Raw genomic sequence first — 8,604 nt, forward strand, 5'->3', positions numbered from 1 at the left:
ATTGAAGGGTGACTAAAACACAATAGACAGACCCATTCAAAACAGCAGTACCATGCTGTAGCGGGCTTGTCCCACACACAAGTCTGACTGCAGGTAGATTCATAGGTGGCAGAGATCTAAAGTGTCTCCACTGCGGTTCAGCTGGCTAGCAAAGCTGCTGTTTAAGCTGCCACCATGAATCTACCTGCAATGGCATTGCCCTGGGGAGTTTCTATTACCACATGTATTCCTTCTGTATATATGCTACCCAGAATAAACCAGTCCATCTACTACGGTATGCATGTCATAATGAATATTCCAGTTACAAAATGAATGACTATATACACACACATTTATAGGTCATGTTTCTTGCTTGTATTAGTAATACTGTGCAAGAACCAATTAATTAATTCAAATATGTTTACAGCAGAAGGCTTGTGCTTTAATAATCTTAATTGCACTAACTTCGGACTAAAACAGGTTTTTAGTTTTTCCACGCTTTATACACATTACAGCTAACTGGTGTGTGTTTTGATGTCCTAATGGAAGCCTGTCAGACCAGGTCTATTTTTCCTGTTAAATATACCAAGCTGTTGGAAGTGAGCATTTTCAGCATGCTTTTATACCTCTTGTCAAAATGCAAAGACTTGACAGAACTTATTTCTAAACCACACAGACTTTGTTTTAAGAAAGCAAATGCAAACGTTATTTAGGTTTTTAAAATATAACTTCACCGGTGTAAAAAAAAAAAAAAAAAATACAGGTTCAAGCAATGGGATCGAAGATGCTGATCCTTTTTTAAACCGATTCTTCTTGGTCCTGAACGTCACCGTAGATTAGCAGGACACTAATTCTGGGTCATCCATCAAGCCTCATTTGATATTCAAGCAAAATGTTGCAGAGCCTTTGAACACAACTCCCTCTGGGAATTCATGCATAGGAATTCTGTAGTACTCTATGATGGAGGTGTGCGTTTCAGAAGTGTTTCAAAACACAGCCTAGACCTGTCAGAATAAATTAAAAGCTTTAAAACTCTGTGCGATTAACATGGTCTTTGTAAACCTCAACTCCCCAGTAAAGATAATATTGGGAGCCAAATGTTAACTCAGTTACAATAAATAAATAAATAAATAGTCTACCTGAGAACGATCAGGGAGGGAAGAATGTACATTGAAGTTGCATCATTAAAGCGTTTGTCAGTGCTACAGTACCAGACACATAGTATCATGTAACTGTCCAAACTACAAAACAGAAAACACATGGCTTGTTTCACAGAGCCCCATTGGCACTACTCTTGGGACTACCTTACCTATAAAAATGAATAGAACTAGCCAGACATGAGACACCATGAATAAGGGAAACCATGTGTACAAGTAAAAGTCAGCAGAGATAGTACTACTGTACTTGTAGAGTAGGTCTCTTAATACAATCTCAGTTTAATACAAATGCTTAAAATAGCTTCCAACTTACACACACCGCATGAATACAGTATTCAACCACCTGAGAAACCTTCCATTATGATATATGCAGATAAGAAACTATTGTCAAGGTAAAGCAATTTGCTTACTGAATGATCTCAAATTGGAAAAAAAAACAAACAAAAAAAACAAAACCACTCCACACCTCTCACTCACTAGAATACTGTACCATTGCATACTGTAGGTAGCAGGTGCTTCCAGAGAATCAAAAGGAAATAGTTCTGAGCATTTCTGTACGATTTCCAATTGCCCTTCTGTAGTTCCACCCTAACAAAAGAAATGACTGTACACTATAAACGCATCATGGAAGTGGTAGAAAGCAGACACTTTATTCCACACTCACCTGGATTCCACATACTCATCTCCCTGCTTTATGACTGTTCCACATAGCCTCCAAAGGGAGTCTTCAAAAGATACGCAATTATACGGTCAGAGCGCCAGTACAGACAGGCAGTCTTTCATAGACGTCTGGGACGACATTTCGATCTCTAATTGTGCATTCCTGGAAATGTATTCGCTGCAATATGCAGAAATAAAACCTTTCATGATTTAAAACTAAACCGCGCAAAATAGCAATCATAAAAACTGTGTGCCAGTTAGTTCCAGTCTCTGTCAGCACTGACGGCAGGTCTTATTGTTCGGAAATGAAACCCTTGTGTTAAGAGGCTCAATCAGAAGTAGCTACTGCAGGGGGTATGTGACTGACAGGCTTTTATTCCTCAATAACTGTGCAGAAAGCAATGCATTTTTCATCCACAGAATCAAAACACCGATTTCTGTCTGAGAAAAGTTGTTCTATTTGAATGACCTACCTGATCGGAGGTTTCTACATGACTTCATAGTAATGCAGTAAACATTACAGATCCACTGTGAGAATTCAAAATCCCAGATCAGCATCACAGTTAGACATGCCTATGTTCTTTAACTCTGTCAGTTTATGTTAAAATATGCCTTGATGTCATTTTAACTTGGGGCAGATTTCTTAGTTTACAAAAAACACTGCATCGATAACCAAAGTAGGTTATTAAGTGGCATTTCACTAGGTAATGGTAACAAAAGGTAATGGTTTAGGAAAGGGACTGTTTTTTCTGCAACAGTCTACTTAATTCAAATGAAAAACAGACGCTAATTTAAAATCCATAAAATGATCGTGCTACGAAGTGTACATTAGGAATGTAATCTCGTCTTTGACCATTAGCCTAGGGCAAGATTCTGAAAACAAACAAACAAAAAGTACCTACTCATTAAGGATTACATTAGAAACATAGGGCCGATTTATTATATAGTGACCAATGTTTCACGCTTGCTTGTGTTCTCATCACGGTATACAGAAAACATAGAACACGCAAGATGATATTTAATAGTGTTAATGTTATTCTTAATATTAATGTATTTATTGTTCAGGTCTAATAGTAAAAAACAAAATACCACTTTCCTCACTAAAACAATATATTGCCCTGGAGTGCCATCCCCAGGGGCCCCATTTACATACCGTTTTACACCACCAGTCTGTCCCTAGAAACATCAGGGACTGCATCAAAATCTACAGTTAGGCCATACGGTGGCCTTTAAGAAGAGTCTTATGCATAAGCTATAGAGCGTTTCATTATTCATGTTCCCTCAGCTTGATATAAGGGCTAACATCATAAGCAGACAGTATCACTGCCTCCAACTGTATGGGATAGGGGGTTTGCCAAATGCAAGGCATTATTTGACAGTACATGTGGGGGGATAAAGTTCAGGGGAAGTTCTTTCCAGCTGATCCAGATATTTTGCTGTCAGACTCCACTGCGAAAGAAAGTGTACTCTAGCAGGCCCAGACTGCGAAGACCCCCCAGCTATGCTATGCTTGTGTGTGTTCCTATCCGAATACGGGGACTGAACAAGACAGCTGCCCTGCAATCCCACGAATCACAAAATTCCTGCTAAACAAATATGGAATCCTAGTATAGCCTAAAAGTTACAAGGTTGAGTGAGATTTGAAATGAATCTGCCGTTCGTAGAAAACCTATTAGAACAACAAGTGTGGTATACTTAACCGCATCCCTGATGGGGTGGAAATGACTCATGTTTGCTGGCTATGACTAGGATAAACTAATGAACTATGCAGGACACAGATATTTAGACCCAGGAAAATGTCTAAAGTTTCATGGAGACAAATATGTTCCGACTGGAGAGTGAATCAGGTCCAAGAGAGCAGACTGGCTCTGGACTCCAAGACTGTCAAAGTGAAGAATGACGAGTACCGAGATCACAAACTCTCGCCTGCAGTCTGTGAATCTGGGTAAACATTACAGGGCCAAAGCCTTTGATGGAACCTGCAAACAATGCAAACATGTGTAAGTGTGTGTTCTTTATTGCAATCAGAAGCTGTAGACTAAAAATGGTGGGTTCCACCACACCCCCCAGGCCAGATGTTTAGTCCAGTTACAATAAACCACTTGCCGATACTTTGAGTTGCTGCTCAGTTTTGTATTGGCATTGGCAAGAGGCGAAAAAACATTATTCAGCTTCTGGAGTTCTTTAATACTAATATTCTGTGATTCCAGTCACTGGAGAGGGGGTGGTGAACAATAACAGAATCCAATTTAATCTTTTTTTAGGAAGAACTTTAATTCCCCAAGAAAAGAGAATATTTTGAAAGTTAAAAAATAAAACACACACACTCCCCCCTAAAAATTGGTAAAGTCCTATATCATCACCGTTTTAAGAAGTCTGTCCCCTACCGAATAAGACAATTATAGTACAGAAATACTGCAATGATGAAAAATAACTAACCAGGCTCCGGAAATAAATACAGCTGCAAGTTCGGAGGAGAAAAATAAAGTTTCAGCTCACTTCATTTTTTGTTGTTTTTTCCTGAACTCTTCGAACCTTTCCTCAGGGGAACTGAAATATAATTGGCATCTGGTAGTCATTAAGCAGCTCACACAATACTGGCGCTTTGCATTATCAATTACTACCTGTTCTTTAGAGCCAAAAGAGAACAGCACAGAGAAACCAATCCACAAGGACGTCAGCTGTTAAACTAAATACCTCCACACACCGTACTGGGCCTGATTTATAACAGGTCTTTACACCTAAATTGCATTATTTATTCTGGTTGTTAAAATAAAAGAACTGTTAATGTTCCCCAATTCATATTCCTACAGTAGTTATTTGTTTTGCTATAATTTTTAATCATTGAAGTGGGTCAAACCCACTTCATGCTTAACCCAAGTCAATACTCAATAATTGTAATGAAACTTTCCCCTGTTCAAAAACAGGGAACAGAGATACTGGTGCAATCTGTAAAACTTTTTAATCTGGAGTTCCAACAGGAGGCATGCCCCACAAGCAGGCACACCAAGATCTTTTTATCGTAAGACAATAACACACCACCAGCAGGGGAATTGTAACCAGAAACCAATTTTCTTCCACACTCAATTCACTTGGTAAAGAAACCAATATAAGTCATTGAAGTCCTGTGCAGTACAGAGATCAGAGACACAAACAGCTTTCAAAATCAAAACAGAGATTTCGTACTTTAGCTCATAAAGGGGTAAATTGTGAAAAGCACAACTCTGCATGACCTGGGCATCTTATTAAACAAACCTCAGGAAACCAAACAGGGGGTTTGACTTGAACTGACGTTTCATGGTTTCACAGCAAAAACACAGACATCCCATACATCGATTAATCTTGAATTCTATAGGAGGGTACAGGAATATAGCCAGATTGTGTTTAAAAAAAAAATAAATAAATAAAAATAAAAAAGCAGCAGCAATAAAACACACCACACCATTAAAAGAAATATCCTCCAAAAAGTAAAGCAATAAAAAACTACTGTAGTCATTAACACCCAGGAAACCGAGCGCTAACGAGGAACCCAAAGCAAGCGCCCAGCTGTGTCAGAGAAGGTCAGGCCACTCAAGCAAACCCTTTTTGTTGTATTGATTTTTCCTCAAGCAATAAAACATTCAAAATCCACCTGATTCTTCTTCTGAACATTTAATTAGCCCAGTGATAATTCTCCACACTACTGGGTGTGGCTGCTGTTCTTCTGGTCCTGTTTTTCTTCCACCCTAATACTCTGCGGGTTTGTATTGGGGGTGGAGGTACATATAACTTGCAGACGAAACTGAAAAGGGACCTGCACTATTAGATTCATGCCAAATCAAATATGCAGATGTAAAGTTCTTATAGGCATGGACATTGACTGGGCAGACCTGTTTCGGTCAATTGTCGTAAACAGTGTTACAATACCAATATAGTTCTATGCTATGCTGCTTTGAGTAAGCGGTTACCACAGACAGTGCTTCTCTTTTAGGCAATCTCATTTAGAAAGTGGTGATAAAAAGCACATCACAGAAAGTGCTGTAGAACAGCAGCTCAAAATGAGAAGCAGGGGCTGTATTCATATTCATCCTTGTTCAGGTGAAATGTGCAAATTACAGCCAATGGCATATAACCTTGAATTCTGTTCAATTTTGATCACAATTCCGGTGACCATTTCATTGGAGTAATTTTCATTCCATTTAGACTGCAAACTCAGTCACAGTTGCATTGTGCACCCAAAATCAATAGTCTACTTACAGAAAGTAGTGTATTCAAAGCTTTCAGACAGAAAGCTTGAACAAATGACTTGATCACAAAAGTGACCAATTAGGTACAGGAAAGTGGTAAAAAAATAAAAAATGCACACCACAATCAGTGTTAAAAAGTGGAGTTACAAGAAAATCTAAACGAGTATTCTCAGAGCCAGTAAATATTTTAGTCAGAATTCTCAATATATTATAATAACAATAATAATAATAATAATAACAGTCAAAGGATGGCAGGAGGTTGTCACAAATTGAGGCCAGCGATTTCCATGCAGGATAAAAGCCCAATACATTTTCCCTTAGGGAGAGTGCATGAGATGGCACTGAACTGTTATCTCAATCTCTCAAAAGACCATTGCTATCAACATTATGAACTTGCTATTCAAGAACTGTACTTCCAGAAAAAATCTTTTTATTTTCACCTTCACTGCAGACAGTTCCATGACTTAGCACACAGTTCACCGCCACATGTGTTGTGTATACTGTTTACAGTACATCTCTCCCCAGCAGAGGATGTTTAGCCCACAGCAGCCCTGTATACATTGTGCCTGTTAATCTGTGGCTCATCTCAGCACGTTCCAAACAGTTTAAAAACTCCATCACCACACGCACTTAAAGAAATGCAGCTGTATATCATGGCCAGAACGCCAAAGCCTGTGTATCTGAACTAGATCAATAAGATGTACAGTAATAAGGAACCAACACAACATATAGATCTAAGTTAGTAGTAGGGATGGGAATTTTAAAACGTTTAAACTCTAGAAGTGGTTAAATGTTCAATAATACGCTAGACATATAACCGGTCACGTGACAGATTTCACCAAACGCATATTTTCTATGTATTCGTTTTAGTAATTTATCATCACAGCAGCCCGTCACATTTCCGACTGCTGCGGTGACACAGTAAGGGCGGATATTATAAAATGGATGGGGTTTGGCAATTGCCTCCAAGTAGTTTTTCTGCAATAGAAACTTTGACACAGACGGGTTTTATTCTCGGTCGATCTTCAGTGGCACACTCTGTGTTCATGCTGCAGTAGGCGTGGTATGGTATGCAGTACACGTGGTAAGAGTTAATGACAAGTGTTTTTTCTGATGTTTGTTATATTTTTAATAAAATGGCATCTCTAAACAAAGGTGAAGCCATGTTTGGAAGTATTTCCAGGAACTGGACGAGTAAATCGTGGTATGTAAATAATTGACAAAATTGGCGTACCACAAAAACACAAGTTTAATGCTTCACTATTTGAAATTAAAACATTCAGAATTACTATGGGATGGAGCTACTGAAGGCAGTAAAAAGCAAAAAACATCCATAACATTTGCTATAGAGTGGGCCGAACAGGGCGTGATCACGTTATCCCTTAGTATGAGGAGAATCGTGAATGCAGGCATCTCTAACAATTTAAATGTAAAGCTGTGTGAATATGTTATGTTATTTAGTAATACCTGACCATATACAATTATATGCACAAGGCAGCAAACATTCTATGAATTACTTAATATATAGTGTTAGCATTTAAAAACAGGACCGGTGGCAATGTTTGGGAGGTTTATGAACACTAGTATGTAGAGGAGAGTGACGTTGGATTTGAGTACTCTAAAATTGTAATGCTCAAGCAATAGATTTCTCAAAAACCCCACTCCTACTATCAAAGACCGCAAACTTTAATCTCCAACGCAGACTTTTTAATATCAGTCACAATGCTCTTTCCAATTCAAAAATCTTGTGATATTTTATCCCTGGTAATGACCTTTTCCAGAAGTGAAAATATTTCCAACAGATTGTCAGCACAACTTGCTTTCCTGTAACCATTTTGCATTAGCGCTGTACAGTGGGTTACATTGCTGAAGAGCTTGATCATGTTCATCTTTTATTTAAAACTGTATTTATTTAATTTACAACAACCAATTCATTTTGGACATAAAATAAATAAACAAACAAAACAGAATAGGTTCCTGTTTATTTTATTTTTTTGTTAAATGAACCTTTAAGAAACAAACCATTCTAAAAACATTATACTATCCAAAAATGCGTGTTTACTTTGTTTGATTGTAGAGGACATGCAAATAAACATTTCAATATATACTTTGGGGAGCACATTTTATAATTTTTTTCACTTTGTAGTTAAGCCTTTGCAATGTTAAAACGTTATTTGCTTATTCAGGGTTTCTTTGCTAATAAAATACTAACCAGGACTGTCAGTACACATCAGAATGTGTGTGTGTGTGTGTGTGGATATGGTTTAAACGCTGACACCTGCATAGCATTTAAATGTTCATAAAAATGTACCAAAAGCACATCCCTAGTTAGTAGATCCAGTAATTAACGGTGTAAAATGGTTACTCTTTATGCCAACAAGAAAGGAATTACTTGAAGGAATTTGAATTGAATAAAAGGGAACATGATTTTAAAAAGGAATTGGAGAAAATAAATATATAAATAAAATTTAAAAAAAACGACCCCAACCCTGGCCAACACCCGATTTCAAAGTAAATATGAATGAAAGCATCCAGAAAAAACTGAGCGCCCCCATCTCAAGCTTCAGAAGGGACAGCAGTCA

The 8,604-nt window shown here is 37.9% G+C and overlaps 1 protein-coding gene across 1 annotated transcript in view; it reads right to left on the bottom strand.

Annotated features, from left to right (window-relative positions):
- adam10a (ADAM metallopeptidase domain 10a) overlaps positions 1 to 8,604 on the bottom strand; it is a 59,337-nt gene that overhangs the window by 50,207 nt on the left and 526 nt on the right. The window lies entirely within an intron of this gene.

Source organism: Acipenser ruthenus, chromosome 21 (genome assembly GCF_902713425.1).
Source record: "Acipenser ruthenus chromosome 21, fAciRut3.2 maternal haplotype, whole genome shotgun sequence".
Taxonomy (NCBI): Eukaryota; Metazoa; Chordata; class Actinopteri; order Acipenseriformes; family Acipenseridae; genus Acipenser; species Acipenser ruthenus.